At 40.4% G+C, this 27,445-nt stretch overlaps 1 long non-coding RNA gene across 1 annotated transcript in view; it reads right to left on the bottom strand.

The window, feature by feature from the left end:
* Nucleotides 1-27,445, bottom strand: part of LOC130156529 (uncharacterized) — a 208,630-nt gene that overhangs the window by 112,701 nt on the left and 68,484 nt on the right. The gene's annotated exons all lie outside the window — the stretch shown is intronic.

The following is a 27,445-nucleotide window of genomic DNA, read 5'->3' as shown; positions in this document are numbered from 1 at the left end:
TGCAACACAAAGCAAAACAACACATTTTGACTCATATTACATCGGAAAGATAACAGAGATACATGTATATTTTCCCCCAGATAATCTGATTTCTTTAAAATCTGCAATCAAGAAAGAGATGAAGTTTAAAGAAATGCATTATTTTGTATGTTTTGTAGAGAAAATGATTTTCCTTCTGGTCAAGATGAGAATTTATAGACTGTGACATGCACTCCTTACGAGGCTGTTCACTTCTCATATTCCTACTGGACTACAGCAACTTTCTTCATAACCAATCCCATCAGTTTCTGCTTTCTTCATACCAAGAAACCATCATGCTGCTTTAGTAGTCTCACATTTTGCATATTTTACTAAATTCTCAGGTTCTTCAGTCAAAGTCAAGATGAGCCAAATAGAGTAACCTCAAACAATATCTACAAAACGTGATTTGTAATTTTGAAATATACCTCATGAAATACATGGCATAAAACTGTTAAGACAGCTTGTACAGAGATTGCTTCTTCCTGGCCTGTTGTTCTGTATTATGTCAATATCATAATTTGAAATACTGTTTGCAGACAGCAAAGACAACTCTTACATTTCAAGCCATCCAGTAAAGAATTGAAACCTTTTTACTCGGGGGTAAACTCTACAAGGCACCTCTGAGTCTAGTATCAATCACCCCATGATGGATAGGCATCCCATACCGGGGTCATTCGTACCTACACCGCTTATTGAACTGCAACACCTCATCCTCATTGAATACTGACGGCTGATCTATATGATTCAGGTCCAATCAGAACAGTGATTTTTCAGTGTTAAGGACTCTTCCATCTGACATGTTTGCACTGCAACTATTTAAAGGATCAAAATGGAGCACAGGAAAATAGCACTCAAATAAGAGGATTAGCCAACTATTTCTGCCTGTTTGCATCACAACTCTGTACCGTGTTAACTGATGAAGTGGTCCCTGCTTTAGAGCCTGGGAAGGTGGGGATATGGGGGCAAGAAAAAGAAAAAAGCCTGTAATGCAGAGTCAGTGTTGCTTATTCAAAAGCATGTGACTTTATCTGAACACATAGTTAAAAAATCATTAGGATAATTCTGCTTCAAGAGTTTGATGGCTAATTGGCAGACACAGGAGCACAGCACAAATTAAACTTACCCTTTGGCATGGCCAAACAAAAGAAGTCATGTTTAAGGAGGATGTAGAAATGCAGAACAGCAGAGAGGATAGGTGTAACACTGAGAGAAGCAAAGTTGTTTAATAGAAAAAGAACAGACTCAGCAAACTCATTTACTGTTAGAGTGGAGCCTGCATTAACACAGACTGCTCAGAAGCCTGTAAGCAGCAAGGGATACGAGCCTACTGGAGAGGAGATTCTTAACAGCTCTCTTTTTTCTATGTAACTTGGTAGGTTCGTGGTACACAATCAAAGGATTAAGCTAATCTCAAGAAATCTTGTATCTAAACAGACACAAAACAGACTCCAAAGAAATAAATACATGGGTTTGAGATAATTTGCCTTCGGTTTTATCCAGATTAGATGCATCCATAATAGTGTCTTTTCAAAGCCAATAAGAGAAACCATTACTCAAACTGCAATTACTTCCTGTGCCAGTAAGGTGGTCTAATTGCCTTTTTTGGCACTCTCTACTGTATTCTACCCAGCACGTGCCTTTCCCATGCAACTGCCATGCCCTGAGAAATATCCTAGTTGAACGTACCAGAATGCTGACCCTAAATCTCTGTTTAAGCTTAAGCTTGATTTCTTTACATACCTGGGAAAGATCTGAGATTTCAGCTGACCAATAAGAGCTGGTTTTATACTTTCCCTGTGGTTACAGCTGTTCATACTGGTCTACTGCAACGTGAAGAAAACAGAGAAATTTGAGAGACTGACATAAGGAGAGGCAAATCAAGAAAAACATTGTCCTTGTTTAGTGAACACGTCCAGAAAGACACTGGGATTTGCCTGGAATAGGACATAGAGACACCAATTCTTCAGTGCTTGCATCCTGTCTTACTTCTCTGCAAAGGGGATGCAGTTCATTACTCTGTTTACACAAGTATAGGTGGCCACACAGAGACGAGACAAGGCAAGACATAATACAGCCTTTAGAAATGAAACTTATGCAACTTATTCCCCATTTAACAGTAGCTCACTGGGTGGTCGAGCCACAAACGAAAGGCATAGCTAATACTCTGTTACACAGTAATTCCAGGGTCCCGCCTCTCCATAGCAAAATATTTGCACTTTCTTGGTTGAACAACACTTTTGAAGCATAATACAATTAGTCTCATTAATGTTTATTTTCACTTTGTTTTGCTACATTTAGTGAGGATTTTGTGTCCTTATATATTTACAAGGGTCTAAAAACATGAGTACCATTCTGTGGACCAGGAATATGTCATTGTTCCCACTTCACAGAAATGAAGACAACATATACAGGTCCACAAGGGTGTGGGTCTGTCTTTTCATATGTATGACATCCTCACAGAGCACCTTTGGCAAATTTGCATCCACATGAAGAGCTGCCACATCCAGTGCTTCCCAAAAGAACTTGAGTTTCATAACAGAAACCTTGTATAAGATGACCACACAGACCACATTTCTGATTTTTGTCTTAGATGTGCACATCTGACACACTAAAAAGCATTTTGATAGGAATTTTTTCCCCTATTTTTCTGTGGTACCAATCACAGAACCAATCTGAGGGCAGGTGTTTATTTTATTTTTATTATTCTGCTAAGCACAGCATTCTCTACAACCTTCAGGGAAGGGGAATGAGGAAGAACAGCATCAACTTCCAAGAAAATATCAAAAGCTAATAACCACCCTTCTGAATTTTAATCCATAGCCAACCCCAAAATAGCTCACTTGATACACTCTTTGCACTTTTGATGAGGAGAAAAGGAGTTGCTTAATTCCAGAATCATCTTATAAGGGGGAACATATTAATAATTGTGAATTCACACAGATTCCTAAAGATTACACTTTTCTTCCTAAAATAGTAGTAAGAACTTGAAATACTTGCAGGAGTTCACTTGCACTGTAGACTCAAATCATTGGCAAAAGAAGTTTCTAGGACAGATCTGTGATAAATCCCATCACATTAATGAGCTGGGTTTAGAATCACGGGCACAGGGTCGTACTGTGGATGGGTAGCTACAGTTGCCGTTCATGATGCATGGAGCTTATCATCGCATGCTCAGAGCCAGGAAGTCAAGAATGTTTGGGCACAGTCGTTTAGACACTACTAGTCACCATCAGGCACCTTAACCTACTTCAACACCTTAGCTAAGTGGCTGTGCAACCCTTCCAACATCATACCTATGCAAAGCAAAGAGGTTGGCTTACAAATGCCTTCAGCACATTGACATTCATCTGGTTAAAAATCTGTTTTCTGATTTGTCTTCAGTCCTGCAGCTGTATTAATTTTACTATAGATGAAAGATGCAAGTGTATTTATACAGCCAAAACTACTGAATAGTAAAGATCACTATAGCACTTCCAGATTTTTGGAAGTCCGTTGACACAGAATCAAAGAGCAGCACAGGAATAAAAACAGAAACTGCAATCCAGAGCTACTTATTTTTGATGGGAAAGGCTAACATACTTTTCAACAATGTCATTGCTTTCAAAACTGACAAAGGATTTGTAGACTCTACATAGATGAGTTTAGGTAAATTACAGACAGCTACTTCCGTAGTAACTACTGTTACTTTCTGATTCTTTATATAGGCTTATTACAATAGTTTGAAAAATAAATTAACATTAGTGTTTCACTGAGATAAAAGTTTGAGATTCCTTTTCCTGCTTTACTTTCCAATTTTTATTTTCTGTAATATTTATTTTATGTTACTATCACCTTTCACAGGCAAAGGTGATGAAAAACATCTAGAAAGTAGTTTGGCACCAGTTACAGTAATTATCCAGACTAACAGCTTTGACATCATAGCTATATATAATTACAAAATAATATTTATGTCTTCTGCAAAGAAACTGAAGAAAACTGTATTAGGAAAATATGTATGAAGAAAATATAGAAAAAATAGAAAAAATATATATGGAGAAGAAACAGGGTACCGCTGTGCAAATAGTTGACTACTGTGCAATAGTATTCTTATATGTACAAATAAATGAGAGAGCACAGTCCCTGACAAAACCAGATTGCTCTCAGAATAGGCAATGCACAAGTATGGATGGGTTGCAATGCTAGATAAGCTAGCAAGACATCATTTAAATCTCAAGCAGTAGAATTTGTTTATTTTATTCTATAAATAAAAAGTAGATAGTCATGGGTAATCTAGGGGGAAAAAATAAAATAAAATCTAGGTTTGAGTTTTGTTCTGAAGGGATTTTTATCCTAACTGTACAAGATCGCTAGTGACCCCAAGCAATGAGAATAGTCTTGTCTTCAGCCTTCTTAAAGAGACAAATTGCATTAGTCCAGCATGTAACACTAGGCTGATAAATTAGCTTTTTCTTCACTAAGAGATTCTTTCTATGTAAATGTGAATAATCCCTTCACAGATGAGAGAAAAAGGGCAACATTCCCACAACCGAGACACATAATTATACTCACATTTAAAAAGTACAAATAGTTCTGTTTCATATAGTTGTATGAATGAATATAGTTATATATAATTCATATATATTATATGCATAAAGTTAGGTCAGATAAATTTAATTATTAGTGATCTGTTAAGTCTTTGAGAATATCCTGAGTCCAACATAAAGGTGGAACAGGCAACCAAAAACAAAGCCTGGCGGGGGACCCTCAGCAGCCTTGCCAGTGGGCAAATGTGGTCTGCAGTCCATACGGCCCCCTCCTCCTTACAAATCCAGGAGGCCCTTATCCTATTGCTGTGACACCCTTTAAGGAAAGCAAACAAAATCCCCACATAAATGCCTATCAAAAAAGATTGTCAAGGGCTGTGGAGAAACAGCACTTTTTTGCTGCTGTTAAGAGATGATTAGAGTTGAGCAATTTGATAGACACTTTAAGAAACTACACAATCCATTTTACATTAATTTCACCTTATTTAAGCTCCTGCCACAAACCCACCACATCTTCCCAGAGAAGCCGATGAAGTCAGGATATTATAACCAGTCTAACAGAAGGAGAAAAATAACTTCTGTGAAAAAGTTAGCAGCTCCCGATGGCCTCCTGTTCCTTGCACAGTGTGCTTTCCTTCAGAGAGAAAAGCTGTGGACTCTACAACATCTCTCACTGAGAGCAGGTGCTGGTTTAGATCAGTATAATTACTGGCTTGATTTTGAATAGTTTGTGTAACTATCTAAAACCGAACACTTGCTACAGGACCTCTGCTTTTGCTTCATCTGAGTTTTTTGCAACTAAAAGCTGAGTGACCTTCGCTATTTGGAATAGCCAAATGTCATTCCAGGAGTTAGACTTGCACTGAACCCACGCTTTCTGCAGTGGGTTCTGTTATACCCACGTGGTGCTGGAGCTGGTGTCAACCATGTGCACAGTTTAACAGACTATTGAGTTGTTGCTGCTTTTTGTGAGCAATTTGCAAATGCTGTTGAGTCACCCGTGCAACAGTGAGATTCACATTAAAGCCATTATTTGACCTGCAGCTTAACACACTGTCTTAGTCACACTGCTATAAAAAGAGGAGCACTTTGACAGAGAAGAGTCAAGGTGTCAAAAACCAGCTCCCGCTGTGTAACAATTATCAACATGCTCCATGCTCCCAAGTAAAGAAATTGTTTTCAACACAACACAAAGTGTCTTCCAGGGGTGTTACTGTCAGGCAGAAAGGATGGAGAATCTCAGAGAGATTTCTGTGGAGCAACAGCAACAACATCAGATGGTGAACATCAGGTTGAACTTGGGAAAATACAACTTTGACTCAAAATATATTTTGAGCCAGAGATATAAAGGATCATGTCTGAGACTGCTCTCATTAATGTTGCAGTACGGATATGCCACTGCTAAAAGCAACCTGCTGTCCTAGGTAATAGCACACTACCTGATTTGCTCACTTTGTACTGTCTACTGAACGACTATTTATTGCTTCAGTTACAGTTATAATAGGTGAGCCCCGTAGCTCTAAATGGGTTTAAAGATGTCAGTAAATACTTCAACATGTCCCTAAAACAGTTAAGCTGCAGTAATCTCCTGAAGTGTTTAAGTGGCTTAGGTCACCAGTAAGCTGCTCTCTTAATCAAGAAGGCTTCCTATTTAGGACAGCAAGCTATTCACCAGTACATCCCAATGAAGAAAGACAATTATACTCTTCAAAGTTACATACTTCTGTAATCCCCTGGAAGTCAAAACATTTAAGCTTTCATTAAATAAAACGCACACACACAAACCTACACAAATGTGGTGTAGCTTATGTTTAACTGTTTCTTAGTTTTACGTTTTACACACAAAAGTATTGATCTTATATTTTGTGGGTTACTTACGTGACTGAATCAGTCATATTTGGCAGAACATAGCACATTCTGTACACCACCACACTAGACAGTTTAACCACTGAGGAATGCCCAGCCTGATTTTCATTTAAAAAGAAATCACCCACAAAATATTTTTCCAATAATTTCTCAAAATTTCAAAACTCAGGGGAAGAAAAGAATACAGAAAAGAACAGCTGAAATAGTTGAGCCAAAAAATTTCTAAAGCTTTTTTCTTTACATATCAAAAAATACCTTATAAAGAATACATTTCAAATTACTTGCTCTTCTACTATGATAAACAGTAGTCTCTAGTTATTACTGACACAAAAGTCCTATTAAGCAGATATTGTTCAAACGTAATTGAAATTTCACTTTCCTATTCAGACTGATGTTCATATCTATTTTGTGTCATTTGTTCAGAGCCAGATTACAAGAGAAATCAAGCCAATAGATCATAATCCAAGCACCAGAACAGGCTGCCCAGGGAAGTGGTTGAGCCACCATCCCTGGAGGTATTTTAAAGATATGTCGATATGGTGTTTGGGAACATGGTTTAATAGTGGGCTTGGCAGTGCTCACTTAACAGTTGGACTTGATGATCTTAAAGGTCTTTTCCAGCCTAAATGATTCTATGAATTCAGCTCCTATTTACTCAAAAACCTTGCAAAAGCAAACACCCTCTATTATCATAATTTTGTAATAAGTCATTTGAGTAAGAATTCAGGGCCAAGTGTAAGCTTGTCAAACACACAGTCATACATAACGTCACGAGATTGCACAAGCAAATCGATAGGCTTCATGTTTAGTTGTGTCTGTGTCAAACTATTTAAAAGCTGTTTCCAAGCTTGCAGGTTGAGCTGCACATGTGATTTGGGAATCAGATCACACATCTAATAGAGAAGTCTGGTCCTAATTTTTTATTACAAATTGCCAGTATACTGCAAGTAGATTCATGGCTTATTGGAAGACAATTCATTATAAAAACATTAGGATAGTTTCAATGTGTTAACTAGTATGCTAAAGTTACCTGTGTTCAAAGCACCATTCAGGGGGAAGGAAGTATCTAAACTATTTCATCTTTCAAGTCTTCACACAGCTCATCTGGACAGGGACAGGCCCGAATGTTAGGCAAACTACCAAATACATGATTCAGGCAGGGTGGGCAGAACTAGCCTTGTTGACCCAGAGCATAAGGAATTCATCAGCCTCATGACAAATATGCAAGTACAGATTTAATAGAAAGGAACCAGCCATTTGTTGAGTCTGCTGAGTTTATCATGTGTACAGACTCCATCGATGGACGCACAAACATCTTCTGGGTTGTTTTTTTTTATTTTTATGGTCTCCTTTCTTCTAATCAGAGAATTAAGATTAACAACATCAAAACCAGCTTGGGTTGCCAAGTGTCTCGCCTGGCCTGACTGTAAGTCTGGGACAGAAAAGATTTAACGTGAAAAAATTCAGGTTGGGAATGACCTTCTGCACTGATTGACTTTAGTGGAATGTAAATGATGGGCAGTAAATCAGGCGACACGCACGCCGCTCAGTGAATCATACCATTCCCTTCAATCCCATCTAGAGGGAGAGACATAAATCCTCCCAGTTCAAGCCGGGCCATGAGCAGCCCTTTATATTTCCAATTAAAGATGTACTGTCCTTTGCCCAGCATTCAGTTGGGACGCTGCACATTAATATGGTAATCAGCAACCCAGCAGCAGGCCATGGGGGTCTCATTGTCTCTGCCACATTCATCCCCAGGCTTCCTCCCAGCTGGATGGAGGAGGGTTCAGTGTGACAGGCAAACCCCAAGATACAACTGAGAACCCTTCATTAGAACTGATGTTAATGCTGTACTGCCAGTAAGCAACATGTTTTGATTATCAGGGCTTTCACACAGATCCTCTGGGGCTGGAGGCCAGGTATAGATGCTTCCCAGCACTATACAAACAAGCACACAGTCCGATCGCAGCCTCGCAGCTTGAATACCTACCGATCACCGCAACGTCACCCCGCGAGTGCTGTAACTGGGAGGCTCTTTCTTATGGGAACAGCTTTGCTCCTCATCTGTGAAATCATGGCAGGTTACAGCAGAGAGCACAACCAACGGCCCACAGCTGAGAAGCGTTAAGGGACATCCAGCCCCACAGCCACCACCAGCATGTCTCTGGGCCTGCTGGCAAAGGTGATGTTCGAACTGGGGTCTCGTACAGAGTCCCTCGTGGGGGACTCAGCTTAACGATGTTCTTGTTACACTGCCACGGCTTAACATGACCCAGAAAAGGAGCCAGGGAGGTGCAGGTGATGGCTGCTTCACGCATTGGTGTTTGAGATCATCTGAGTGAAAATGAGTTTCAGCGTGTGACTAAAAGACAGTAAATCTCCTCAAACGTCCGCAGGCAACTGCAGGCAAAGTGATTAATGAGACAGATTCAAGTTAACAGACTTAGGATTTTAGGTAATGGAAATGAGAGCTGGACAGGCATGACGAGTCCTGTCACTTCGTTCAGCAGTAAGGACAGGTTGCTGTACTGGGTCTGGCTGAGATGGAGTTAATTTTCCCCAGTTGCTTCCCTAGAAAGTGAATTACCGTGCTGCTGGGAGCAGGGGCTCAGCCTGGAATGCCTATGTCGCAGAACAGCAGACACTGGGTGTTTTCTAAAAATGTGAGGTTTTTACCTGCAGTACGTAGGTAATACCTGTTTTACCTGTAGAAGGCAGTGCCTTATAACTAGATTTCTTTTGGGGGGTTTGCCTTCAGGAAGGGTTTACCTTCTCTAAAAAAATGGAGAGAGAAATTCTGGATCCAAAAGCACCTCCTCTCACACTGGCCACCTTACGCCCACCCCGCTCTCTTTCAGCGCTCCATAGCTATTTTTAACATCTCATTTCCTCACATTATGGCAATTTACATACTTAAACACATCACATTAGTGTCCAAAATATAAACAAAGTGAGATAATGCACTGTAAAGAGAGTATTAAAAAAACCCTGCAGATACACACACAGGAGCTTTTGGAAATCAGGCAGTTCTTTGAAGCAAAGCAGTTGTCCTGTATCAGTAATAGGAGGATTTCTCAGCAACACTTTACAATAAAGCAGACTTAATGAGAGCTGAGCAGTGGTGTAATTCCTGTGGAATTGCATATTGAAAGCTACATTCATACCCAAGGAGCCCATCAGGACCAGTATTGTTAGCATGAATGCTGAAGGAATTGCAAAATGAATTGCCATTTTGTTATCAAGTGCTTCCGATTGGCTCTATCCTGCCATCTGTGTCATTTGGAGGATATGAAGTAGCACAAGTCCGAACTTGGGCATCTGAAAGGTGGGTCAAGGGGAAATTTTATGCTGCTGCAGCATCCTCTGCTTCTTCACTGAAGAATTTCAGCACACCTGCCTTGTCTTCCTGTTACCCTAAGAACAAGGGCCAAAACAGAACAGTTTGCCAGCGACTAGGTAAGGCAACTCTTTTCCCCTTAGGTGAAGAGGGGAACTCCATTTATTGATCAGCCATACAAAACCTGATGGTAGTTCATAGCAAAACTGCTTAGAAATAGGCTGCAAATTTTCTGGTTCTTTTGAGGCTCCTGGAGACTTCTCTGTTTCTTCATGATGCCACAGTAAATGATGCAAGATTTAAAAACTTTAGAAGTCCTCTAGAAAAAAAGTCATGCCTCATTTAGCTCTACAAAGAAAGAACAGATTTCAAACCTGTTTTTTTTTTTCAAACCTAGATCTAGAAGCCTAAATCACTTTCCCAAAACTTTAAATCACATAGAAGGTCACTTGCCAGCATTTAAAATCCTTGATCCACAATCAAGTTAGCTCCTCTACATGCTTTTGAATTGAATAGATAAATGCGCAAATTTCATAAAAGTTTTGGGTCTTTTTTAACTTTAATTTGTTAACTTCTGTTAAAATAATCATTGATAATGAAGCATCTTGGGTGAAAAACGTCTTTGCTTCATCACCTAATTCTATAACTGAGGTACCAACAATCCAGTGGGTTGGATTTGGTATCTTTATATGAATTCCTATCTCTGTCTTTATTTACAATTCCCTTTTAGCCTTCAAGGTAAAGAATTACTGTATTGTTTGTATCCTTATGTTGGTATTGCTATGCTGGGATGCGTTACAAGCAGTAAAGCATATTTTGACTCTTGGCATAGCCCTTACACCACTAGTAACTGAAAGCTACAGAGCACTTACAGGTCATAGAATCATAGAATTGTTTAGGTTGGGAAAGACCTTTAAGATCATTGAGTCCAAGCATTAACTCAGCACTGCCAAGCCCACCGCTGACCCACATCCCTAAGTGCCACAGCTACACATCTTTTAAATACCTCCAGAAACGGTGACTCCACCACCTGCCTGGGCAGCCTGTTCCAATGATTGACAATACCCAGTCTAAATCTCCCCTGGCACAACCTCAGGCTCTTTCCTCTTGTCCTATCACTTGTTACCTGGCAGCAGAGACTGACCCCCTGCCCACAGCCCCTTTCAGGCAGCTGTGGAGAGCAATAAGGTCCCCCCTTGAGCCTCATCCTCTCCAGGCTGAACAACCCCAGTTCCCTCAGCCGCTCTGCATAAGACTTGTGCTCCAGACCCTTCACTGGCTTTGCTGACTGTCTCTGGACACACTCCAGCCCTTCGGTGTCTTTCTTGTAGTGAGTGGCCCAAAATCGCACACAGTATTGAAGGTGCAACCTCATCGTTGCCAAGTACAGGGTGACAATCGCTGCCCTGGCCCTGCTGGCCACACTGTTTCTGATACAAGCCAGGATGCTGTTGGCCGCCTTGGCCACTCAGGCACACTGCTGGCTCAGATTCCCAAACTGATCCATATATACATGCTAGACGAAACCACAATACCTTTCATTTCCACTTCTTCTCAAGTTCTTCCAACCTAACACCTCCCATCCTGTATGTCTGTTAGATGGTTCATACAAGAGAAGAGCAAGCACAGCTGTGTGCTGCCACGAGGCAAATGTCCCTGCTAGCCAGGCATCTGTGAGTGCAGAGCACGGGTCTCCACCATGTGCAGCACCGAGCTGCTGCCTGCCCCGGGGCCCCAGGCACAGCTGGATGGCAGATAACAGATGCACTGCATCGCTGCTGCTGGCACACAGGGTCCAACAGAGTGGGAGAGACATTGCTGCTTCCTCTCAAAGGCATGACATCCAGCTGCTAGGGACTGAACTGAACTCGCAATGAATGCCAAAGTTGGATAACGCCCTACGTGCCTCCTGGTAGCGATCTGTACACTGATGGGTCTGGCACGTTGGCAATATGCCATGCATTATAGTATAACATTTTCCATCTAGCCATTTCATAGCTCCGTAACGGTCAGAGCAAGGGTACACTTACCCATTCTCCTTGGAGATAAAGTTTCATCTCTGAGCCTCAGTTTTTGTTCCAGGTTGCACAGCAAACGGTGGCAAAGGCATGACAAAGGCATAATAGCAAGAACATTTAAGAGCATACAACCAAAGACGAAAACTGGAATGAATGGAAAATGGTCCTGTCCTCACAGCCACACATCCACGCTGCACTTCAGCCATGTTCAAAGCCATCGCTTGGCTCTATCCTCCTGTGATTTCTTTACGACTTGATGCAGACATAGGATCCATACCAAACTGATATATCTCAGATGATGACAAATGCTGTGCAAAGGCTACATATATTACAAATGTTACAATGGGTGCTTATGGGTCCATTCCGTGACAGTCAAGTTTTATGACAGAGCAGAAGAAACAAATTTTTTAAAAATGAAATTATTTAAATTTACGCTACTATAAAAAATGAATGAGTTTAAATATTTCCAGATCTACCAGAAGAATTATTCAAACTAAGTTTATAGGTCTGACTTTCTCATACATCAGTCTAAATCAGGAGGGATTTCACTAAACCTGAGTGTAAATAATTTATGATCTAATGGGAAATGCTCTTCATGTACCAAAAGTTTAAGAATAGTTCCCTCTCCAGAACCAAGGTTCCAATTCAGCAAAGCACACACTTAACATTACAACTGCTCAACTGAAGTATCACGTATTAAAGAAAAAAAAAATAAGTCATCTTTAGAAAGTCTTGGTTCTAATTCCAGCAATGGCAATAAATAAAGCTTCCTCTAGTGCAGGCATTACTCCCAGAACCGTGCCTACATCCACAATCACGCTGCCAGTGATACACGCAAGAGAAGGTGTCCATCTTTCAGCTTTGTTACAGCTTGATCCTGCAACACCGGCTCACAAGAGTGTTTGTACAGTCCTCAGTGAAATGAGAGAAATGAAAGACCGATGAACGGTTTTAGAATGAAGCTCAGAAATATATTTGCTTGATAATTTGAGTCAGATAACTATTTCCTTTCAGGCAGTTTTTCCCTCTTACCAAGTAACTGAGCACCATCTCTAGTTCATACCCAGAGAGAGGAAGAAATTAACCCTTGTATTTAAACTGTTAATCCTTTTAGCACAGTGTCTCTACCTGCAAAATCAGTTGGACTGTACTTTTGTGGGTCTTATAAAAATGGCAATGACTGAACAATAAGGGGTAATTTAGAAAAAGCCTGACCGCTCCTCCTTTTTCTTTCCTTTGAAATAAGATAGGGAGACATGCATTTAGAAATTCTGCATTTCAAAGTTATCTTTTTCCCTTTTGTTGAGGGGTGGCAAAATCAGACTATTTAAAGAATTGTCTGATGATATTTTAAAAGGCTTTGGTTACACTGCCTAGGGGAGTTGAATAAAACAAAGGTAATTCAAAGATAGTGCACAGGTTTGTTATCTGTCTCAGCTTGGTTGTTCTTGCCCTTAATTGTATGCATCCTTCTTGTAGGGATTTCAAAAGAGTTCAGCACCTGAAATACTGATCCCTGCCTCTTTCTGCACTGGGAGCAAGTTGTAAACCACAATTTATGCACATACAGCATACAGCTCAAAATGAGCCAACAGGACCCATCTTAGGTACAAGTCATAAGTCAGATGCATTTGGGCACTCTCTGAAGTAGCTCACAATAGCACATCCCACTAGGTTTTATTCCATATTACTCCTTATAAACAGTACACCCATAAAACACGTGAAAAGCCAGGAGACACATGTACAACACGGTGCCCAAGCCACAGGAATCTCTAGTCTCTTTGTGATGTCCCATTCCCATTTGCTGTTGAAGTCTTTAGCCAGTTGCTTAGCATAGGATTTGTCTCATCTAATTTAGACAAAATAGGGACATGTACCTGCAGGTGCATCATCGAGATTCCCTTCATGATCAGTAGGGAAAAATGGTGTTTCGAGAACAGTTATTTTCTTCTAATGGGAACAGGTAATAGTAAATCCCATTCCAGAAATGCCTGTTTCACAGTGCTTCACACTGACTGTTTGTGGGGGTCAGACAAGAGCTCCAAAGCACAGTCTGTCCGTTTAGATGAATCCCACCCCTGCAGACTCAAGAGAGCAAGTAGAAAAATCCCATTCATCTCCTTAGGCACCGAAACAGGTATCTAACGTACCTGGAAACTCTGGGGCTTGGGGGGAGTGGTTTGGTTTTGTTGTTTGGGGGGTTTGGGTTTGGGGGTTCTTTGGTTTAGTTTTTAAACTTCTTTTAGCAGTTTCATGATTTCTCCAGCCAGCATCAAAAAGCATTTCAGTCAGGAGTCCAGTTCAGTGCTCCAGGCTTGGGAAGCTCTGCGCCAGATTGGCTTTTAAAATGTTTTAGCTCCAATATCACTTCAATACTTCTGAAGAATATAGAATCTGTTAAGTTTTGCTTTTCTAGAATTTAATACTACAGTTAACCCTTACCTCTTCAGATATTAAGACAACCCACTTAGGCATTTTAAGTGTTACGTCTTAGCGCTAAGAGGAAGTTTTATATAATTTTTATTCCTGTTTGGAGGAACTTTGGGAAATGCAACATATTTTCACTTGTATAATGCATAGTTTGAATTCAGATAAATGAGAACATTATATATGCCTGTTTCACTCGAAAAAAAGAAAATCACTTTTTAGAGCAAGGGAAAACCGATGTTGCCAAAACAATAAAGATAAATCCAGCTTTGAACTGAGCGGTCGCATTTCTACAGCTATTCAGTACATGCGTGTGGGCCAGAGATTTAGACACAGGTCCAGTTGTGAGTGCCAAACTTGGGCTTAGTCTCGGATATGTATAATGATCAGACACAGCCAGCTGCAAGCTGCACGCTGTCCAAGCAGACTAGATGCAAACCAGTCCTGTTCTGAAGCTGCCACAGGGAGGATTTTGCTTGGGTACACCCCCACTAACATACCTGAATAGGTTTCGAGATAATACTGGGTTCGGACCGGCCATCTCAGACAGCAACCGACAGTACACACACACACACACGATATTAACTGCATTGTCCTTCTGGGGCAATGGAACTTGCACCTTCCTGCTATTTATTTTTGCTACTATATGTGGAATTTTGTTATTTATCTAGGCTGAGAGGTCCATTGTGGATAATTAGGAACTGATCCTGCAATGTACACGTGCAGTGTTTGAAAAGAATTTGTGCTGACAAAAACTTCTGTATTCAAGAAGTTTTTAGCAATCATTCTGCACAGATACTAATTCTAGCAACTAGCAGCGTAAGCTATATTCTGTGTTAATTATAGTTTAAGATACCAAACATAATATATTTTATGGCTTTAAAAACATTTTTTTCCTGTATGAATCATTATATTTTTCACTTTTGATCCACCTTTAGTTTCTCTCTGGCCTATATCACTCTGCTGACAAAATCTTTATTATTTAGGGTTTTCCTTTAGAAATGGGACTGTTTTCCTGCATTTGAAATATGGCCAGAGAACATTCTGCATGGAGACCGTGGGTTTTTTCCAGCTATAAGGGTGGAGATGGCTACTTTTGAGAGTTTTCATGCTTCCTGAAATGCCTTTTCACCTGCAGTGTAAATGAGTGATGACCTTCTGTTCTGTTCCACAGGTCTGAAGCAGAATGGTCCTGCACATTCTTATAATTTCCGCAGGAACTGATGTGATGCCAAGTTCATTTCAGCTGCTGAAGGAAACTCCTATACCTCAAGTTCAGCGGCCTTAATAGCCTTGAGCTCATCATATAATAGCATTATTCTTTAACTTGGATAGTGTATAAAATGCATTACACCAATATTTAAACTATCATGGAACTGACCAACCCAACAAGAATTGTGCCAAAGAAAAGGAAGATCAATTTTGAAATGCCCAGTCTTGGCTTTGATCCAGTTAAAGCACAGAAAAAAAAAATAAATAAAATTACTATTTATTCTCTGTGTATTTAAAAATTAAAAAAAACACCCACCCTTAACTGATTGTGATTTTAATGCATTCTACTTTAATATTTAATGAAAAAAGTGAAGGTAAAATCAGAACGTAGTTTCAAAAGAAAAATCAAAAATGTTTCACTCAAAAAAAAAAATCACAAAAAATATCCTTGTGCTTTTCTTTCAAACTGAGATACCAGCAGAATAAAGATAATTTAGCAATTTATTCTGATTTGACAGAACTGAATTCAAATAGAGCTCTACCAAGGCTTGCAACAAGCTTGTATTTTATCTTCATCTTTACAGCATCTTCTGCATCTTTAAACCACTAAAAACCACAGGAGTTATTCTCAGTTACAGTTAAGATAGGAATCAAGCCATGAATCTCCATATTCTGTTCAATCAAAATGCCTCTGATTTTAAAAGCTTGCCAGTTTGCTGTATTATCTTCTCAATAATTCCTTTGCCTTGCCTGTGAAGTCGCAATAAAGCCATAAAGTGCCATTACTTTGATCTTGTACAGAGATATCTATATACAGATATATTCATTTCTATAGATACTGATAGTCTGATAATCTGCATGCATGTGTTAGGTAACTGCTACCAGTCTTGGGGGTTTTTAACTTTTAAGTGCTTATAGTATATTGTTGTGAAAAAGTATTCCAGTCTTCAAAATGGTCTGATGCTACATCAAGTGCTGTTTACTCAAGTGCGTATTTGAAACACAGGCACTGTTCATATACTCACAATACATTAACAGCGTTAAGGAGATACAGAACTCTGCACAAAATACAGAAATCTAGCATCTTGTCTGTATTAAGCTCCACGGAATTAAAGTAAAATATCTACTAAGCTCCTTCTAAGGTGCTTATCTGCGTAACTTGAAGGTACCTCTCCAAACTAAGGAAGGCTCATGGTTAAGGTTCCTCCAACCTGCTGTGATAACTGAACATCAGGACTTGGCAGTGCTGGGTTAAGGGTCGGACTCAATGATCTTAAAAGTCTTTTCCAAACTAAAGGATTATATGATTTGATAATAATTAATACATTTGATGAAAGATTTGTCTTTTTGATTGCTGCTGTCTATGAGGCAGAATTAGGAATATCTTTGAAGTGGTCCCATTTTCAGAATAACAATTTTGTTACGTCCTGCAATGCAGTCTGTGTAAAATCATTTCTGGGCACGGAAAAGCCAGTGCTGTCAAAAATCTTGCCTGGACATCTCATGTTTACAGTATCTCAGAACTGGACAATATAATCACATAGAAAACACAAAATGATCACCTATGTTTTACTGGGAAATGACTTGGATAAAAAGCAGCAAACAGTATCTCTGCTATTACTGAAAGCCCTTGCCCACTACCTAGTACCATCTCTAACATTATTCTCCAATAAAATCTATTTGCCCTTCATCTTTTTTTGGGTTGCTCTGGCACCCAAATCTGAATTGGCAGGTTCAAGCATAAATTCCTTAATAACATGAATCAGTCTGTGATTCATACAAATCTCCAAGTCAGGAAATAAAACCATGCCGATATGGCCAGAATTTAAACTGTGACTATTCAGAGCAGCTCCATTTCAGCTCTCCTATGCTTTAGCATAAAGGGCTTCAGTTGTCTAAGCCAGGAAAAAGACAGACAAAAAATTTCCAGGTGCTATTGAAAAGACCACTCTGTCCTTGAAAAAGTTGGGTCTTATTTCCCCTTACACTAATCAACATTTAATAAGCAATATGTTTGATTGTTTCATTACTGATGATAAACAGATCAATAGAAGATTATTGCATGAAAACTTCGCATTGATGTTGTAATCCTGTTCACTTAATAAGTGTTGCTTCCTTGTGGGCCACTACACTGCAGATAATGCTGCAAAAGAGATAGCAAAGTAGAAACTGAGGCAGGGAAAACCACACCTCCTGCAAGAAATCAGAAAAGCCTGGATATTAATACACAGTGATGTTTTAAACCATTTCCAAAAGTGTATTTTCATTCAAATATTGTTCTTCCTACTGCTGCAAAATTTGCTCAAAAAACAAAAAATATTTACAAGATGTCATTGCAGTAAAATATTCATATATTTTTCCCCTTACAGAACAACAGTGTATTCCTATATCCATAGAAATATCCAATGGGCTTATTAGAGCATTTCAATGTGTACAAGCCTTTTCAGCACACACATCGCACCCAACGCTAACTAGGAGCAATGACAATATAATTTGTACTATAGTAATCTATTAGATTTAGACAGACTTGCTCAAGCCTGAGGGACCAAAACACAGCAGCTACACTGGGAAATTTTTGCACAGCCCAGACCTGAGATGGAGTGGAGGAGGGATGATGCCATCCAAGAACTGCGACAGGCTACACTAGCACCGAGCCTTGCTCGCCATGCAAGAGCGGGTGGCAGATGGCAGCATCTCTCCCTCACTGGAATGCAGGCGGTACATCAGAGCCTCCTCGCTCTCCTGGTGCTGAATCGGTTCCTTTCAGCCTCCAGTTCCCCTTTACTTACTAGACCAGAGCTTGAGCAATATTGCTGCCACTTTCAAATTATTTGAAGTTTAAAATAACCGCTGGGTAGAAACACAATTCACCATTTCATAAGTTCGACGTTTTCAATGTCTCCTTACCTAATCCTTCGCCCTTCTGCAGCTCCATAAAAATGCTGAGAAAGCAAATATTTTGGTCACAGATGGCCTCAGGCAAGCCTAGGTTGGTTGAGGTCAGCCAAATTTGGCAGCTGCATTTTGCCAACCCTGCCTTCCTGCTCAGAGGGAAACAAGCAGCAGCTTACTCCTTTACTGGCCTCCTCCCAGGCCACGTTCCCACAGAGGGAACTGAAGGTCTCCTTCCCATTGCAGCCAGCCCTCAACTCAACTGAGGTTTCCTGCTGTAGCTCTTCCCCAAGGCTTGACATTGCCTCAGGTGTCGAGGACAGGGCTGACAAATTTTCCAGAAGCTTTTGGACTCTTTTCTTAGTTCACATGGAGGTTTATGGGCTCCATCAGGCAAACCTTCAGTGCCAATTCTCCCAACCTCCTGAGATAAAACACGTGATGCCCAGTTTCTGGGGACTATGGAAGAAGCAACACAAACTCAGTATGCTTTCTATCTGGGACAACAGTAAATGTGCATGCTCTCTATGTCTTTTAACATCAAAGAAGAACAGAATATGACAGCTGGGGCTCTTTCCAACACTTTCAAATGCTTCACAGGCCAGCACTTGCTTTTATTGTTATTCTTATGCTTCCGAAATAAACAGCATGGAAAAAAACAATGCTAATTGACAACAGCTTAAAATATGACAGCCAAATAAACAAAGCTCAAGATCAGTCAGAGTGGAAAGGTTTTAATTATCAACACTTCCAAATCTAAGGACAAGGCCAGGAGTAAGTACACCCTGAGCTTATCTGCTAATCCCATAGCTTCTCTCCCAGCTCCCCAAAGATGACATGATAATTATCATTAATAATTATTAACATCTTCCCAGCCTTTACAGTTAACACTGTAATGTTAGAAACTAAAAAAAAAAAAATCATTTTAGATAGATATATAGATAGTCTGCCTTACTTGAATGAGACAGCCTTAACTTCATAGCTTTGGGCTTTCTAATACCTGAAGTTTTTGTCATTGTTTGCCTGTTGTTTTAATTAGCTGATACTGTTGGGACTTAATATACACTCAAGCCTACAACATTCATTTTACACATCTTCACAAGTAAGGCCTGGGTGTATAACCTGCAATTAGACTAGAAAATGCACTATAAGTGAGTTTATTATCATTTATAAAGAGGAAGTCAGAAGGAACTGAGAGGGTTTTTTTCCCACGTAACTGCAAGAAGTGAGAATTTACTAAAAATAGTGTGAGGTAGGGAAAGAGTTGGAAGAAACACGAAAAGGGAGCACATAAATATTTTAAATACCTATACATATAACATGCACTGCACAGAATGAACACATATTACCACAGGTTTGCAAAACTAATGTCATGAGGGAAAGGTTTCCAACTACAGCAACATCTGACCATGCTTCTTTTTATCCCAAAGGGAACATGCTCAAGTGGTACAGAGTTTATAAAGGCCATGAATGAGCACAAATAAAATTCAGTGACCTCCAGTGTCCTTGTCACCCACATGTGATATTTATGCACGTGAGGCTAATTGAAGCTTCTCTCAAGCTCCCATTCATCATTAGCCCATCAGATGCTGTCTAAACCATATATCTCTACCTGGATGCTTGCTAATCTTTGACTATTAAACAGGGATAAAGCACAGATCTTATACTAGGGGCCCAACACTCAACTATTTGGATCTACTTTGTGGCCAGCTCCTTTTGCAAGAGCTGGATATAACCTTGATCTAGGACTCGTCCTGTGCACACAATACTCCTTAGCAAGAGCATTCACAAGCCAAGTTCCCAGGTTATATACATCAGCATGGGTCTGCTCAGTTCAATGGAGTCATGCCAGATTATACCAGCTGAGGATCTGGCCATACATTTTCAAGGTACTCCATAAATTAATTAAGGTTTATAACAACCTTGCAAGGTTCAGCAGTACAACAGTGAAGTAGGAAAAGTACAAGAACTCCAAGCCAATAGCACACTAGGAAATGCTACTTCCCGAAGGGCAAATATCCTGACTGCTTTTCCTTTTAAACGTACGTTCTGTCCTTCCTCAGACAAAACTCCTTTCTAAATTCCAAAAAGCTAAAAATAGTTGTAGCATCAGGCTGTAGCATTAAGAATTGAACTAGCAAACTGTACCTACATGCATGAGATTACGACAGGAACTAAGAGACCAAGCTGGGCAGCTGAAGTTGTACAGAGTTCATCCATCTGCTTACATCTGGCCACAGAAAGAAAATAAGATGTTGAGTTGCCTTGCATTCATGACAACAGTCAAAGAGTTATCCTGTCTACCACTAAGGCTAATAACTGCAACAGTAGAAATAAAATGCTTAAGTTTAGGTCGGGTTTTTTTCCCTAGAGTTTAAAACAGCAGTGCACAGTCAACAGAAATCCTCCTGCTTCCCTTACCTTCTGTGCTTACAGGAGGCAGCTTGACAGAGAAGTTTTGAAACTCACAGAAATGCCTCTTTTCCACACACTGTGCTGAAATGGTTTGTGTGTTCTTATTCAGTAAACACTGATGAAAAAACGAGACAAGGAACAAGTGAAAACGAGCCTAAGATGGAAGTTTTGAAATCTATGAAAATAGCCCTACAAAAAACTAAGTTCTCTCCCTGCATAACCAAAACCACACAGAAATTCACCCAATAATTCTTGCAACAACCCAGCTTAGCTGTTTCAAATTGTGTCTTATTACCCTATATCCACTCAGCTATAACCCAACTCATTGCACTGGAGGAAGGACCAGTAACATTAAACCTGGATTTGCTGTACTTGCAAAGGGTTTCTACAGGCTGTGCTGAAAGGGCCTGGGATGGTTCCTGGCATTCCTTCCTGCTTTTCCATACCTACAACCTTGGAGCACATTACCCTATTGTAATTACCCCATTACCGCTTACGTGTCACTTTAGTCCCACAAAAATGCAGAACACATCTTATTCAGAGCATCTTGCCTGGCAAAGATGACTGAAGAGCGGCTGGAACAAACTCCATCACTAAAACAGCTCCTTCACTTCAACCCCTGTGATCCCTCAGCACAGCATGCGGAGCAGGAGCAAGTCTTCAAAGGCACACCCTGGGCATCAACTTGACCTTCAGCATCCAGAGCAACCTCAGGCCTTTATCTGAATGAACACAAACATCCCACAGATTTAAATCACAGCCTTTCAAAGACACAAGTGTTCACAGTTACAAAACAAACTCCGGTGCAGCTCCAAGACTCTGCTGTGCCACATGCAGTACGGAAGGTTTCCGGCTGTCGGTCAGAGTGTATAATAGGCCTGATTTATAGTTATCAGCATGGGACTTGATTCGAAATCTCAATCACCGTGACTTCTCACAGTGGGGTTTGCATGCTGCAAGGTCTCAAAATTGGAGAGGAATTTACCTCCTGCTGCCGAACATTACATAACAATCAACAGAAAACAAGCGGAGAGCAGCAGGAGGTCCCCATCATTAGCCTGCACAGTCATGTTAATGGAGATGTACACACACTCATCTATCTGCACTTATTATGGAGCTTGCCAGACTGGGATTGCATGGCAAGAAAGACTCTAGGACAGAGAGAGATAAGATGCAGGCAAAGAGCTTCAAAATTCAAGTCAATCGACTGAGATTTCCTCATTAACAGGAGAGACGGGGTTCTGGGAGGTCTACAACTCACACACAGAAAAAACACTCACAAACGTTGGGAGCTGTGTGCATCCTTGAGTATTGCAAAATGCTGCTTTTCCTCTACAGCAACAACAAACAGCTCTACCTTTACATTTCCACTTCTTTTGAGCCTGCCACCAAGGTGACAGTTCCCCCATGGAAGGATCTTATATGCCCATAAACTTTTCCAAAGCTCTAGACTTCTATCAGTGTGCCCACGTTGGTCTGCATCCCAGAAATAATCACAGACTTCAATCCCAATTAGATGTTTCAGCTTAGACAAACAGCAGTCCCTGTAGGTACTTCTGACTTGGCATACAGAAGAAGGAAAGCAAAAACCTAATTTAATTTTAAAAGCCATTCAAACCAAAAGAGCTCATTTTTAACCTTAACATTTTGGATAGCTTTAGCTTTGTTTTCATATGATATATTGTCTTCAACATCACAAAGTACTACAAAATTCCCAAATCTCACAAGACTGAGAGACAAAACAGTTTCACTTGTGAGCTTTTTAATGAAAAAAAGTTCTTGAAGACATGACATGACTTACCAAAGGCGAACCAAGTCTGCAGTAGCAAACAGCCACATCACACTTCTCTTTCCAGACACCACTTTGATTTTTATAAATACTCTTATTTCCCTTACAAGCCAGCAAGCTATTATTCCCCCTCACAGGGTAAAAACAGCAAATTCATTCTAAAACTTGAGTATACAAGGTTAAAAAAAGGTCAAGACACTCTGAGTCCCTCTATGCTAATCTAGCATGAAGGAGGCAATCCATTTCCCTTTCCCAAACATCCACTAAATGCAGAGCATCTCTAATGGCCTGAGAGTTTTCTCCTTGACATTTCAAATATTCTTCCTAGATCACTAAGCTATGGATCTAACTCGTGTTATTTCTTATAACAAAATTAGAAATGACAGTTTTAAACAATCATTATGTTATAATCAAATCAACTGGAATGTCATTAGCTTTCTAGATTGCCATTTTTGTTTTCTGGTTAATACTGTGGTTCCTGTAAGAAACACTCTTTTCTTAGCCCCCATAAACAACTAGTACATCAATCCCACTCAGACAGATTGGTTTTGCCCCTGGTCCTATTATTAGCCAAAAGATACGTTTCACCATTTCTCCGCATCACCAAAAACCACAAAAAAAACCACCAACACACCAACAAACAAAAAACCCCCACCACACAAACGGAAAAAAAACCCCACCCATTTTACCTCTGTTTCTCCCTATCAATAAATTGACCCAGAAATATTTGCAAACTATTGGTCATTTTATATTTTAAAATGAATAGCCTCTTCCCTGTAGAATTTTGCCACAAATTGATCTGTTTGCACAAGGATCTGAAATGTATCTGTTGCAAGGACTAAAGAGGACAAGGCAAATTCACAGGAACTGAAGAGCTCCTTGCTTGCTTCTAAATATTTTTCTTTTAGGCATCCCCTAACACAGCGTAAGCTGCCTTACTTATCCATTTAAAAAGTCCCCCTTTAACCTGAATGCTCATATCAAGTTTGTATGGGGAAGTAAACTGGTAGCACCGAGAGCTAAACAACAACAAGATGCTAATATATAACTGAATTAAGAAAGTGGCTAAACACTCTTAGACCCTACTTTAGCTATATTGAAAGGAGCTGCCTGTGAATGTTCAATGATTTCTGAAAAATCAGGTGTCTAGCCATAACATGACCAAATTGTTCTTATTCAGTGCTTCTTCCCCAGTGAATCACCTCCTTGTTCTTACCCTATGCCTAAACTTTTTGTGCTCTTGGGGCAGGAGTAGACTTCTTGTTTTGTTTCTGAACAAGCTCAGCCACAGGAACCATGACTAGCAATTACTAGCACAGTGATAAAATAAATATTAATTAAGAACTAAGACACATAAATTACTAGTTTTGAAATATTTTACTTATTTGGTTTAATCTAAAGGGGGAAGAAATTAAGCAATAAAATGCTTCTCTGCTGATTGTGCCTTGTTTTCACAGACAAACCCTCTTTGCTACAATATAGTTTCAGCCAGAAGCCTCTAGGTTAGGGAACCTTAACTCAAAACAGCCAAGTGATGTCAGCTCAGGTAAGCCAAGGACCTTCTGCTTCCATTTTGATTGTTTTCCCTTTGGGAGATCATCAGAAGTTATCCATCAAAAATGCATGTCAAAACGTTTCTTGCTGTAAGCCCACAGCAGCACCTCTTCACTGTCTTACCTTCACTACCATGGCGTTACTACAGTAGTTTGATAACAAAGCTCACTATTAATTTTTGCACAAGAAGTTTCTTGGGGAAGAGGGAGAAAACCAGTTCCATGAAAGCACAGAAAATTTGTGTATCATATTATCTGCAAACAGTCAAAAAATCCAGTTATTTCCATTTTGTCATAACTCTGCCACGCTCTACCTTTAATTAAAAGTTCCTTATTGGCTTAGTTCACCCAGGTTTGATACTTAGGTAGACAAGACCACTTTTGGCCAACTGTCACATTGAGTTGGTGCAAGGAAAACACGAGCACCGAGAAGCATCCCTTACCCTGGCTGCTTATTGCCAGGGTCAGTGGGGCTGCAGCCACTACAGGGGAGAACGGGGCTGAGCAAGAAAGCGCTTGTCCTGTCCCTTGTGTTGTGCACAGAGGAGGGACCACCTCAGCATCCTTCCCTCTCCCCACAGTATATTGGCACCCGTCTGCTCAGCCCAGGATCCCTCACCAGGGATTGCTGCAGCTCGGCTGTAACTGCCTTGCAGACTACCGTTTGCCAGAGCAAAGCATAATCTTGTTCTCTACACAAACCCAGAAATTCAGGAGTCATATTAGAGCGTCATGGTTCAGCGGAGAAACTGGCCTTTCACCACGCAAAGCAGCCACTGTGGAAATCAAGAACTCCAGTTCTGCAAGACAATACTAACTGCCACGTTTCCATCAACAGAAATGGCAATTTGAAAGAGGACAAGACTTCACTTTTAGCATATCAACAGCATATCCTGAGCAAGGTCAGGACACACATCAGTCAGGAGAAAAATATTTTAACTGCCTTTTACTCTTGTTTTTACCATGTTTTATGTTGTGCTACTGTGTCAAGCACCTATAGCTTAAAGAGGAAGAACCAATACTAAGCAGGTGTTGTGTTTGATTAGGAAGTTGCATGACAACAACCAACCAGAAATGAGGGGTAGCAAGACATGTCACCTTGCAGCACAAGCTACTTTGGGACCAGCTTTAAACCCTGTGCTTTGTTATCCATAGCCAAACTACGCAATGAAATCAATGGCTAGTGAAGCCCCATCCTGCGGTGTACTGGAGTGCCAGTGAATCAAAAAGGTATTATGGGAGACGTTGTCAGTTTAAAAAATTAAAGTTAACAATTTATAGTCCACCCAAAGTACAACTGGAACTACGCTATATATTCTTGCATGCCACCTACTGGTGCCTTGCTTACCTACCAACTGTATTTTATAGAAAGCAACATATACGTGGCGTATTTATGAATAGTGTTCAAACTAATTTTTAATAGACTCAAGTAAGAAGGCACAAGGGTCAGTTCAGAAGACAGGAGGTCCATGTTCAGGAACTTTAAAAGATGATTAATTATTATCACAGACGACTTCAGTCATTAACCAAGACCCCACAGAGATGGCAAGAAGCAACAGAAAGGGATTCAGGACAGAAAAAGCTGCTCAGTACTGATGCAGATTTCCCACGAGAAGGGAAGGAAAATCAAACCACCACACACACAGCAAGAGATAGCATGAGAGCAAACCACTGCTCGCTGCTCTCTAGAAAGCTGCTTCTACTGCAATCCCACTGCCAACGCAGTTATGACCGCCCATGGTGCTATTGGCATTATGAGTATTTTCTTGGGTGTGCGTTATGGGGAAGGGGGGTGGTGGTGGGTGGTGAGTCTTGTTTAATCACACTAAAATACTTTTCTTTATTATTATTATTAAACAGAAAATATAGGAGTCTGTCATCCCCTATTTAAAAGGAGAGCTGTCAGGTTCTGACCTAAGTCTAACCAAAAGGAGGGATGGGGAGGGGAAGGGGAGAGTTGAGAAAAATCAATGAATCTACGCTAATAAAGGTTATAGGAGTAAAATTTACGCTGGATGCAAGTATGATCCTGTAGTCTTTTTATTTTTTTGGCATGCTGCCCCCACATGATTTACGTCGAGATAACATGATGGAGCCTCCACCATTGAAAGGAATTAAATAAAAATGCAATAAAGGAGTACAAAATCAATCCGCTTACAGTTTTGTTTAATAAAAATTCATGAAGGATGGGCGGGCAGGCCCATAAGAAATACACCAGTTCAATGAGGGGGCTCTATCAAGCCCACAGCCATTAGAGTGTAGCAGCAGGATAGGATTATTGAACATTAGCATGAGTTAGCTGTGTGCCAGTGTGTTGAATATGCCTCAGTTCCCCCATCATTCCAAGCTCTGTCATTGCTGCCAGTCAATAGCGCATCTATCACCTGAAATAATGGGCAAGAAAAGTACCAAAGATGGGGATTTGACCTTGACTGAGAAGCTGATCCATGGGGATTTTCCAACACCAACAGGGGAGTTATTTTTTTCCAGCCAGGATGCTAGAAAAAGAAAAATAATACAGTGGACCAGGTCCATCTCTAGATGTTAGTAAGGTTACACGGGCTCTCCCCAGGCTGAATTTGGCTCCCAGGTTGTCACTTTTCACAGCTGAGTGACCCTTCTGCCCTCTGGAGACACTTACTTTAAAAATAAGTTTGCATTCATTTCCCTATCCACAGGCTGAAGCCTGAATACACAGGCAAAAAAATGTGCCCAGTAAAAAAGAATTTCAAAATCCTGTAGCTACTCTGACTTCATAGGAGTAGCTATAGGGCTTGGCCTCACCCTTTCCCTCCAGTGGGCATTTTAAATGCTGTTGCTTACAGTCATCTTGACAAAAAGAGTATTTTGGTGGTCACGGGTTACACAGGCGAGCATCTGAGAACAGGACGTAGCCAAATCCATGCAGCATTTCTGAGGTTTTCCACCAAATGAACAGTCTGACTGATAATGGAACAGAACAATTTCTACCAGAGCAAACCTCATTTTCAGAAAATTCATTTGCTCTGTGATAAAATCCACATTCTTTAGCTCTTTTATTACCACATGGAGTTCAAGTACAAACATGGCTGAAAATTGGACTTGTGCATTGCATGAGCAAACCAGGTTTGCAGGTCTGGTGTGAACATTCCCATCGGAAGTGCTGACAAAATATGCTGAGTGTGTGATGTCACCTAGTGGTCAGGACACACGGGACTGACAGTCCATTAACATTTTCATCTGATTCCTCCACTAGCTGAAGGTACGTGCTGAAGTTTCCCAGGATTCATAACAAATAATTAAGAATGAGATAGATTTAGGTTTGCACACACCTGTGACAGGGAACACACAGAAAGTGGGATGGGACTCATTTCCTCCAAGACCAGTAACCGATACTGGTAATACCAAAC

The sequence above is a fragment of the Falco biarmicus genome, chromosome 10 (assembly GCF_023638135.1).
Source record: "Falco biarmicus isolate bFalBia1 chromosome 10, bFalBia1.pri, whole genome shotgun sequence".
Taxonomy (NCBI): domain Eukaryota; kingdom Metazoa; phylum Chordata; class Aves; order Falconiformes; family Falconidae; genus Falco; species Falco biarmicus.
This window is presented reverse-complemented; position numbering and strand designations above follow the sequence as displayed.